Raw genomic sequence first — 10,919 nt, forward strand, 5'->3', positions numbered from 1 at the left:
GCTGCTCTCTTTGTAGGCAAGCAAGGCTTTGTTGCAACTGCAATTCTTACTTCTTCTTGAAATGTAGGGACGACAGTACATTCCATCACATCCATCTAGTGTACACAGGTAGGTCCATTGTGGCGGGCAGGCGAGCGGGCGGGCTGCTTTATTGGCTGTTTGCTGTTCCCCTACTCCACTCCACTATTTGACTGTTGTGCTGCATCAATCAATCAATCAATCAATCAATCAATCAATCAATCAATCAATCAGTGGCTGGCTCAGGTGCAGCTCTTTAACTTACCTAAAAGGGAGGGCGGAGAGAAGACAAGGAAGGTGAATGAGGTGTTCCAATGTGAAATGCCGGAAACACAGAAACACAGACGACACACAACAAGAGGTGGCAATCTATTCATTAATTGCATTTAATCAATGAGCTCATTATCACTCATGCATTGTCCAACAGGTGTTGAAATAATGGGATTAAAAGGGGAGATCCCTTCAGAAAGACAGAAACAATAGCAAAGACAAAAAACACTTTTGGAATCTGCTTTTAGTCAACACATAAGGAAAGGGTGCACCGGTCCTGGAAATACTGCAATACCAGGTCAATGCGTGGAGTGGACAGAGCAAGCTCTATTTCCATCTCCCTGTTCTAAAAATCCATTTAATATATGGTCCCCAGATAGGGGACGTATCAGATATTAAACTGATAAGAACAGATACTAGACTTGATCTTAGCCAAAAGGCCGAGAAGCGATAACCCGAACGGGCCGCGCGTTGCCCGAGCCTGCCCGATACTGCTGTTCAGCCCTTGCAGCGATTCAGCCTACTTCTAGGCAATTCCATGGGGCCCTGCAGGCTCACATACTCACAGCTACACGGGAGGTGAATAAAGGCCGGAGAGGAAGCCAGACAGGATTTGCTTCTTTTGCTTGCACCACAATGCAGTGCTGAAAGAGGAGGAATCTACATAAAAACGCCTTCCTGGCAACGCCCAAATGCCCTGCTGCCATGCAGATAAACACTGGCAGCGGCAGCAAGTGCATGCCCACAGCCACCCCTTGTTCCTTCACACCTTGTATCAGCTGTAATCCAGTCCAGTCCAGTGCTGCCTGCTGAGCAGCACTGACCAACACTGCCTGGGCCCAGGCTTTTATCTCTGAGGCCCCATTATGATGTCAGAAAGCTGGCTCTGGAATCCTGAGGGCTCCACTATGACACGTGCAAAGTTCCGTCTGAACTTTATATAAGACGGTGAGGCTCAGTCAGTCACTCAGTGTTGCCTGAGAGGGCAACACTGCAACAGCCGGCCGCCAGGCTGTCTTTTTTTTGCACAGCTAGTTGCCTCCAGGAGGCCACAAGAGGGAGACAAGGGACTGCAAAATGGAAAATAGGCATCCACCAACTTTACAGACAACTTCTCCTTGCTCCTACAACCTCCATCCTTGCACAGTTTGTTATTCTTCTAGGTAACATAGTAACAAATCCAAATTGCTGCTCTCTTTGTAGGCAAGCAAGGCTTTGTTGCAACTGCAATTCTTACTTCTTCTTGAAATGTAGGGACGACAGTACATTCCATCACATCCATCTAGTGTACACAGGTAGGTCCATTGTGGCGGGCAGGCGAGCGGGCGGGCTGCTTTATTGGCTGTTTGCTGTTCCCCTACTCCACTCCACTATTTGACTGTTGTGCTGCATCAATCAATCAATCAATCAATCAATCAATCAATCAATCAATCAATCAATCAATCAATCAATCAGTGGCTGGCTCAGGTGCAGCTCTTTAACTTACCTAAAAGGGAGGGCGGAGAGAAGACAAGGAAGGTGAATGAGGTGTTCCAATGTGAAATGCCGGAAACACAGAAACACAGACGACACACAACAAGAGGTGGCAATCTATTCATTAATTGCATTTAATCAATGAGCTCATTATCACTCATGCATTGTCCAACAGGTGTTGAAATAATGGGATTAAAAGGGGAGATCCCTTCAGAAAGACAGAAACAATAGCAAAGACAAAAAACACTTTTGGAATCTGCTTTTAGTCAACACATAAGGAAAGGGTGCACCGGTCCTGGAAATACTGCAATACCAGGTCAATGCGTGGAGTGGACAGAGCAAGCTCTATTTCCATCTCCCTGTTCTAAAAATCCATTTAATATATGGTCCCCAGATAGGGGACGTATCAGATATTAAACTGATAAGAACAGATACTACACTTGATCTTAGCCAAAAGGCCGAGAAGCGATAACCCGAACGGGCCGCGCGTTGCCCGAGCCTGCCCGATACTGCTGTTCAGCCCTTGCAGCGATTCAGCCTACTTCTAGGCAATTCCATGGGGCCCTGCAGGCTCACACACTCACAGCTACACGGGAGGTGAATAAAGGCCGGAGAGGAAGCCAGACAGGATTTGCTTCTTTTGCTTGCACCACAATGCAGTGCTGAAAGAGGAGGAATCTACATAAAAACGCCTTCCTGGCAACGCCCAAATGCCCTGCTGCCATGCAGATAAACACTGGCAGCGGCAGCAAGTGCATGCCCACAGCCACCCCTTGTTCCTTCACACCTTGTATCAGCTGTAATCCAGTCCAGTCCAGTGCTGCCTGCTGAGAAGCACTGACCAACACTGCCTGGGCCCAGGCTTTTATCTCTGAGGCCCCATTATGATGTCAGAAAGCTGGCTCTGGAATCCTGAGGGCTCCACTATGACACGTGCAAAGTTCCGTCTGAACTTTATATAAGACGGTGAGGCTCAGTCAGTCACTCAGTGTTGCCTGAGAGGGCAACACTGCAACAGCCGGCCGCCAGGCTGTCTTTTTTTTGCACAGCTAGTTGCCTCCAGGAGGCCACAAGAGGGAGACAAGGGACTGCAAAATGGAAAATAGGCATCCACCAACTTTACAGACAACTTCTCTTTGCTCCTACAACCTCCATCCTTGCACAGTTTGTTATTCTTCTAGGTAACATAGTAACAAATCCAAATTGCTGCTCTCTTTGTAGGCAAGCAAGGCTTTGTTGCAATTGCAATTCTTACTTCTTCTTGAAATGTAGGGACGACAGTACATTCCATCACATCCATCTAGTGTACACAGGTAGGTCCATTGTGGCGGGCAGGCGAGCGGGCGGGCTGCTTTATTGGCTGTTTGCTGTTCCCCTACTCCACTCCACTATTTGACTGTTGTGCTGCATCAATCAATCAATCAATCAATCAATCAATCAATCAATCAATCAATCAATCAATCAGTGGCTGGCTCAGGTGCAGCTCTTTAACTTACCTAAAAGGGAGGGCGGAGAGAAGACAAGGAAGGTGAATGAGGTGTTCCAATGTGAAATGCCGGAAACACAGAAACACAGACGACACACAACAAGAGGTGGCAATCTATTCATTAATTGCATTTAATCAATGAGCTCATTATCACTCATGCATTGTCCAACAGGTGTTGAAATAATGGGATTAAAAGGGGAGATCCCTTCAGAAAGACAGAAACAATAGCAAAGACAAAAAACACTTTTGGAATCTGCTTTTAGTCAACACATAAGGAAAGGGTGCACCGGTCCTGGAAATACTGCAATACCAGGTCAATGCGTGGAGTGGACAGAGCAAGCTCTATTTCCATCTCCCTGTTCTAAAAATCCATTTAATATATGGTCCCCAGATAGGGGACGTATCAGATATTAAACTGATAAGAACAGATACTACACTTGATCTTAGCCAAAAGGCCGAGAAGCGATAACCCGAACGGGCCGCGCGTTGCCCGAGCCTGCCCGATACTGCTGTTCAGCCCTTGCAGCGATTCAGCCTACTTCTAGGCAATTCCATGGGGCCCTGCAGGCTCACACACTCACAGCTACACGGGAGGTGAATAAAGGCCGGAGAGGAAGCCAGACAGGATTTGCTTCTTTTGCTTGCACCACAATGCAGTGCTGAAAGAGGAGGAATCTACATAAAAACGCCTTCCTGGCAACGCCCAAATGCCCTGCTGCCATGCAGATAAACACTGGCAGCGGCAGCAAGTGCATGCCCACAGCCACCCCTTGTTCCTTCACACCTTGTATCAGCTGTAATCCAGTCCAGTCCAGTGCTGCCTGCTGAGCAGCACTGACCAACACTGCCTGGGCCCAGGCTTTTAACTCTGAGGCCCCATTATGATGTCAGAAAGCTGGCTCTGGAATCCTGAGGGCTCCACTATGACACGTGCAAAGTTCCGTCTGAACTTTATATAAGACGGTGAGGCTCAGTCAGTCACTCAGTGTTGCCTGAGAGGGCAACACTGCAACAGCCGGCCGCCAGGCTGTCTTTTTTTTGCACAGCTAGTTGCCTCCAGGAGGCCACAAGAGGGAGACAAGGGACTGCAAAATGGAAAATAGGCATCCACCAACTTTACAGACAACTTCTCCTTGCTCCTACAACCTCCATCCTTGCACAGTTTGTTATTCTTCTAGGTAACATAGTAACAAATCCAAATTGCTGCTCTCTTTGTAGGCAAGCAAGGCTTTGTTGCAACTGCAATTCTTACTTCTTCTTGAAATGTAGGGACGACAGTACATTCCATCACATCCATCTAGTGTACACAGGTAGGTCCATTGTGGCGGGCAGGCGAGCGGGCGGGCTGCTTTATTGGCTGTTTGCTGTTCCCCTACTCCACTCCACTATTTGACTGTTGTGCTGCATCAATCAATCAATCAATCAATCAATCAATCAATCAATCAATCAATCAATCAATCAATCAATCAATCAATCAATCAGTGGCTGGCTCAGGTGCAGCTCTTTAACTTACCTAAAAGGGAGGGCGGAGAGAAGACAAGGAAGGTGAATGAGGTGTTCCAATGTGAAATGCCGGAAACACAGAAACACAGACGACACACAACAAGAGGTGGCAATCTATTCATTAATTGCATTTAATCAATGAGCTCATTATCACTCATGCATTGTCCAACAGGTGTTGAAATAATGGGATTAAAAGGGGAGATCCCTTCAGAAAGACAGAAACAATAGCAAAGACAAAAAACACTTTTGGAATCTGCTTTTAGTCAACACATAAGGAAAGGGTGCACCGGTCCTGGAAATACTGCAATACCAGGTCAATGCGTGGAGTGGACAGAGCAAGCTCTATTTCCATCTCCCTGTTCTAAAAATCCATTTAATATATGGTCCCCAGATAGGGGACGTATCAGATATTAAACTGATAAGAACAGATACTACACTTGATCTTAGCCAAAAGGCCGAGAAGCGATAACCCGAACGGGCCGCGCGTTGCCCGAGCCTGCCCGATACTGCTGTTCAGCCCTTGCAGCGATTCAGCCTACTTCTAGGCAATTCCATGGGGCCCTGCAGGCTCACACACTCACAGCTACACGGGAGGTGAATAAAGGCCGGAGAGGAAGCCAGACAGGATTTGCTTCTTTTGCTTGCACCACAATGCAGTGCTGAAAGAGGAGGAATCTACATAAAAACGCCTTCCTGGCAACGCCCAAATGCCCTGCTGCCATGCAGATAAACACTGGCAGCGGCAGCAAGTGCATGCCCACAGCCACCCCTTGTTCCTTCACACCTTGTATCAGCTGTAATCCAGTCCAGTCCAGTGCTGCCTGCTGAGCAGCACTGACCAACACTGCCTGGGCCCAGGCTTTTATCTCTGAGGCCCCATTATGATGTCAGAAAGCTGGCTCTGGAATCCTGAGGGCTCCACTATGACACGTGCAAAGTTCCGTCTGAACTTTATATAAGACGGTGAGGCTCAGTCAGTCACTCAGTGTTGCCTGAGAGGGCAACACTGCAACAGCCGGCCGCCAGGCTGTCTTTTTTTTGCACAGCTAGTTGCCTCCAGGAGGCCACAAGAGGGAGACAAGGGACTGCAAAATGGAAAATAGGCATCCACCAACTTTACAGACAACTTCTCCTTGCTCCTACAACCTCCATCCTTGCACAGTTTGTTATTCTTCTAGGTAACATAGTAACAAATCCAAATTGCTGCTCTCTTTGTAGGCAAGCAAGGCTTTGTTGCAACTGCAATTCTTACTTCTTCTTGAAATGTAGGGACGACAGTACATTCCATCACATCCATCTAGTGTACACAGGTAGGTCCATTGTGGCGGGCAGGCGAGCGGGCGGGCTGCTTTATTGGCTGTTTGCTGTTCCCCTACTCCACTCCACTATTTGACTGTTGTGCTGCATCAATCAATCAATCAATCAATCAATCAATCAATCAATCAATCAATCAATCAATCAATCAATCAGTGGCTGGCTCAGGTGCAGCTCTTTAACTTACCTAAAAGGGAGGGCGGAGAGAAGACAAGGAAGGTGAATGAGGTGTTCCAATGTGAAATGCCGGAAACACAGAAACACAGACGACACACAACAAGAGGTGGCAATCTATTCATTAATTGCATTTAATCAATGAGCTCATTATCACTCATGCATTGTCCAACAGGTGTTGAAATAATGGGATTAAAAGGGGAGATCCCTTCAGAAAGACAGAAACAATAGCAAAGACAAAAAACACTTTTGGAATCTGCTTTTAGTCAACACATAAGGAAAGGGTGCACCGGTCCTGGAAATACTGCAATACCAGGTCAATGCGTGGAGTGGACAGAGCAAGCTCTATTTCCATCTCCCTGTTCTAAAAATCCATTTAATATATGGTCCCCAGATAGGGGACGTATCAGATATTAAACTGATAAGAACAGATACTACACTTGATCTTAGCCAAAAGGCCGAGAAGCGATAACCCGAACGGGCCGCGCGTTGCCCGAGCCTGCCCGATACTGCTGTTCAGCCCTTGCAGCGATTCAGCCTACTTCTAGGCAATTCCATGGGGCCCTGCAGGCTCACACACTCACAGCTACACGGGAGGTGAATAAAGGCCGGAGAGGAAGCCAGACAGGATTTGCTTCTTTTGCTTGCACCACAATGCAGTGCTGAAAGAGGAGGAATCTACATAAAAACGCCTTCCTGGCAACGCCAAAATGCCCTGCTGCCATGCAGATAAACACTGGCAGCGGCAGCAAGTGCATGCCCACAGCCACCCCTTGTTCCTTCACACCTTGTATCAGCTGTAATCCAGTCCAGTCCAGTGCTGCCTGCTGAGCAGCACTGACCAACACTGCCTGGGCCCAGGCTTTTATCTCTGAGGCCCCATTATGATGTCAGAAAGCTGGCTCTGGAATCCTGAGGGCTCCACTATGACACGTGCAAAGTTCCGTCTGAACTTTATATAAGACGGTGAGGCTCAGTCAGTCACTCAGTGTTGCCTGAGAGGGCAACACTGCAACAGCCGGCCGCCAGGCTGTCTTTTTTTTGCACAGCTAGTTGCCTCCAGGAGGCCACAAGAGGGAGACAAGGGACTGCAAAATGGAAAATAGGCATCCACCAACTTTACAGACAACTTCTCCTTGCTCCTACAACCTCCATCCTTGCACAGTTTGTTATTCTTCTAGGTAACATAGTAACAAATCCAAATTGCTGCTCTCTTTGTAGGCAAGCAAGGCTTTGTTGCAACTGCAATTCTTACTTCTTCTTGAAATGTAGGGACGACAGTACATTCCATCACATCCATCTAGTGTACACAGGTAGGTCCATTGTGGCGGGCAGGCGAGCGGGCGGGCTGCTTTATTGGCTGTTTGCTGTTCCCCTACTCCACTCCACTATTTGACTGTTGTGCTGCATCAATCAATCAATCAATCAATCAATCAATCAATCAATCAATCAATCAGTGGCTGGCTCAGGTGCAGCTCTTTAACTTACCTAAAAGGGAGGGCGGAGAGAAGACAAGGAAGGTGAATGAGGTGTTCCAATGTGAAATGCCGGAAACACAGAAACACAGACGACACACAACAAGAGGTGGCAATCTATTCATTAATTGCATTTAATCAATGAGCTCATTATCACTCATGCATTGTCCAACAGGTGTTGAAATAATGGGATTAAAAGGGGAGATCCCTTCAGAAAGACAGAAACAATAGCAAAGACAAAAAACACTTTTGGAATCTGCTTTTAGTCAACACATAAGGAAAGGGTGCACCGGTCCTGGAAATACTGCAATACCAGGTCAATGCGTGGAGTGGACAGAGCAAGCTCTATTTCCATCTCCCTGTTCTAAAAATCCATTTAATATATGGTCCCCAGATAGGGGACGTATCAGATATTAAACTGATAAGAACAGATACTACACTTGATCTTAGCCAAAAGGCCGAGAAGCGATAACCCGAACGGGCCGCGCGTTGCCCGAGCCTGCCCGATACTGCTGTTCAGCCCTTGCAGCGATTCAGCCTACTTCTAGGCAATTCCATGGGGCCCTGCAGGCTCACACACTCACAGCTACACGGGAGGTGAATAAAGGCCGGAGAGGAAGCCAGACAGGATTTGCTTCTTTTGCTTGCACCACAATGCAGTGCTGAAAGAGGAGGAATCTACATAAAAACGCCTTCCTGGCAACGCCCAAATGCCCTGCTGCCATGCAGATAAACACTGGCAGCGGCAGCAAGTGCATGCCCACAGCCACCCCTTGTTCCTTCACACCTTGTATCAGCTGTAATCCAGTCCAGTCCAGTGCTGCCTGCTGAGCAGCACTGACCAACACTGCCTGGGCCCAGGCTTTTATCTCTGAGGCCCCATTATGATGTCAGAAAGCTGGCTCTGGAATCCTGAGGGCTCCACTATGACACGTGCAAAGTTCCGTCTGAACTTTATATAAGACGGTGAGGCTCAGTCAGTCACTCAGTGTTGCCTGAGAGGGCAACACTGCAACAGCCGGCCGCCAGGCTGTCTTTTTTTTGCACAGCTAGTTGCCTCCAGGAGGCCACAAGAGGGAGACAAGGGACTGCAAAATGGAAAATAGGCATCCACCAACTTTACAGACAACTTCTCCTTGCTCCTACAACCTCCATCCTTGCACAGTTTGTTATTCTTCTAGGTAACATAGTAACAAATCCAAATTGCTGCTCTCTTTGTAGGCAAGCAAGGCTTTGTTGCAACTGCAATTCTTACTTCTTCTTGAAATGTAGGGACGACAGTACATTCCATCACATCCATCTAGTGTACACAGGTAGGTCCATTGTGGCGGGCAGGCGAGCGGGCGGGCTGCTTTATTGGCTGTTTGCTGTTCCCCTACTCCACTCCACTATTTGACTGTTGTGCTGCATCAATCAATCAATCAATCAATCAATCAATCAATCAATCAATCAATCAATCAATCAATCAGTGGCTGGCTCAGGTGCAGCTCTTTAACTTACCTAAAAGGGAGGGCGGAGAGAAGACAAGGAAGGTGAATGAGGTGTTCCAATGTGAAATGCCGGAAACACAGAAACACAGACGACACACAACAAGAGGTGGCAATCTATTCATTAATTGCATTTAATCAATGAGCTCATTATCACTCATGCATTGTCCAACAGGTGTTGAAATAATGGGATTAAAAGGGGAGATCCCTTCAGAAAGACAGAAACAATAGCAAAGACAAAAAACACTTTTGGAATCTGCTTTTAGTCAACACATAAGGAAAGGGTGCACCGGTCCTGGAAATACTGCAATACCAGGTCAATGCGTGGAGTGGACAGAGCAAGCTCTATTTCCATCTCCCTGTTCTAAAAATCCATTTAATATATGGTCCCCAGATAGGGGACGTATCAGATATTAAACTGATAAGAACAGATACTACACTTGATCTTAGCCAAAAGGCCGAGAAGCGATAACCCGAACGGGCCGCGCGTTGCCCGAGCCTGCCCGATACTGCTGTTCAGCCCTTGCAGCGATTCAGCCTACTTCTAGGCAATTCCATGGGGCCCTGCAGGCTCACACACTCACAGCTACACGGGAGGTGAATAAAGGCCGGAGAGGAAGCCAGACAGGATTTGCTTCTTTTGCTTGCACCACAATGCAGTGCTGAAAGAGGAGGAATCTACATAAAAACGCCTTCCTGGCAACGCCCAAATGCCCTGCTGCCATGCAGATAAACACTGGCAGCGGCAGCAAGTGCATGCCCACAGCCACCCCTTGTTCCTTCACACCTTGTATCAGCTGTAATCCAGTCCAGTCCAGTGCTGCCTGCTGAGCAGCACTGACCAACACTGCCTGGGCCCAGGCTTTTATCTCTGAGGCCCCATTATGATGTCAGAAAGCTGGCTCTGGAATCCTGAGGGCTCCACTATGACACGTGCAAAGTTCCGTCTGAACTTTATATAAGACGGTGAGGCTCAGTCAGTCACTCAGTGTTGCCTGAGAGGGCAACACTGCAACAGCCGGCCGCCAGGCTGTCTTTTTTTTGCACAGCTAGTTGCCTCCAGGAGGCCACAAGAGGGAGACAAGGGACTGCAAAATGGAAAATAGGCATCCACCAACTTTACAGACAACTTCTCCTTGCTCCTACAACCTCCATCCTTGCACAGTTTGTTATTCTTCTAGGTAACATAGTAACAAATCCAAATTGCTGCTCTCTTTGTAGGCAAGCAAGGCTTTGTTGCAACTGCAATTCTTACTTCTTCTTGAAATGTAGGGACGACAGTACATTCCATCACATCCATCTAGTGTACACAGGTAGGTCCATTGTGGCGGGCAGGCGAGCGGGCGGGCTGCTTTATTGGCTGTTTGCTGTTCCCCTACTCCACTCCACTATTTGACTGTTGTGCTGCAATCAATCAATCAATCAATCAATCAATCAATCAATCAATCAATCAATCAATCAATCAATCAGTGGCTGGCTCAGGTGCAGCTCTTTAACTTACCTAAAAGGGAGGGCGGAGAGAAGACAAGGAAGGGAATGAGGTGTTCCAATGTGAAATGCCGGAAACACAGAAACACAGACGACACACAACAAGAGGTGGCAATCTATTCATTAATTGCATTTAATCAATGAGCTCATTATCACTCATGCATTGTCCAACAGGTGTTGAAATAATGGGATTAAAAGGGGAGATCCCTTCAGAAAGACAGAAACAATAGC

General features: G+C 47.5%; 7 non-coding genes across 7 annotated transcripts; all 7 read right to left on the reverse strand.

Annotated features, from left to right (window-relative positions):
* Positions 1-549: 549 nt before the first annotated feature.
* Positions 550-740, reverse strand: LOC142702455 (U2 spliceosomal RNA). Its single transcript, XR_012867122.1, has one exon. It is a non-coding gene; the product is annotated as a U2 spliceosomal RNA (small nuclear RNA).
* Positions 741-2,040: 1,300 nt separating this feature from the next.
* LOC142702447 (U2 spliceosomal RNA) lies at positions 2,041-2,231 on the reverse strand. Its single transcript, XR_012867115.1, has one exon. It is a non-coding gene; the product is annotated as a U2 spliceosomal RNA (small nuclear RNA).
* A 1,292-nt stretch (positions 2,232-3,523) lies between these two features.
* LOC142702449 (U2 spliceosomal RNA) lies at positions 3,524-3,714 on the reverse strand. Its single transcript, XR_012867116.1, has one exon. It is a non-coding gene; the product is annotated as a U2 spliceosomal RNA (small nuclear RNA).
* A 1,312-nt stretch (positions 3,715-5,026) lies between these two features.
* Positions 5,027-5,217, reverse strand: LOC142702450 (U2 spliceosomal RNA). Its single transcript, XR_012867117.1, has one exon. It is a non-coding gene; the product is annotated as a U2 spliceosomal RNA (small nuclear RNA).
* Positions 5,218-6,517: 1,300 nt separating this feature from the next.
* On the reverse strand, positions 6,518-6,708 carry LOC142702451 (U2 spliceosomal RNA). The gene has a single exon (XR_012867118.1). It is a non-coding gene; the product is annotated as a U2 spliceosomal RNA (small nuclear RNA).
* A 1,284-nt stretch (positions 6,709-7,992) lies between these two features.
* LOC142702452 (U2 spliceosomal RNA) lies at positions 7,993-8,183 on the reverse strand. Its single transcript, XR_012867119.1, has one exon. It is a non-coding gene; the product is annotated as a U2 spliceosomal RNA (small nuclear RNA).
* Positions 8,184-9,479: 1,296 nt separating this feature from the next.
* LOC142702453 (U2 spliceosomal RNA) lies at positions 9,480-9,670 on the reverse strand. Its single transcript, XR_012867120.1, has one exon. It is a non-coding gene; the product is annotated as a U2 spliceosomal RNA (small nuclear RNA).
* Positions 9,671-10,919: the final 1,249 nt, after the last annotated feature.

Source organism: Rhinoderma darwinii, unplaced genomic scaffold (genome assembly GCF_050947455.1).
Source record: "Rhinoderma darwinii isolate aRhiDar2 unplaced genomic scaffold, aRhiDar2.hap1 Scaffold_2318, whole genome shotgun sequence".
In the NCBI taxonomy this organism is placed as follows: Eukaryota; Metazoa; Chordata; class Amphibia; order Anura; family Rhinodermatidae; genus Rhinoderma; species Rhinoderma darwinii.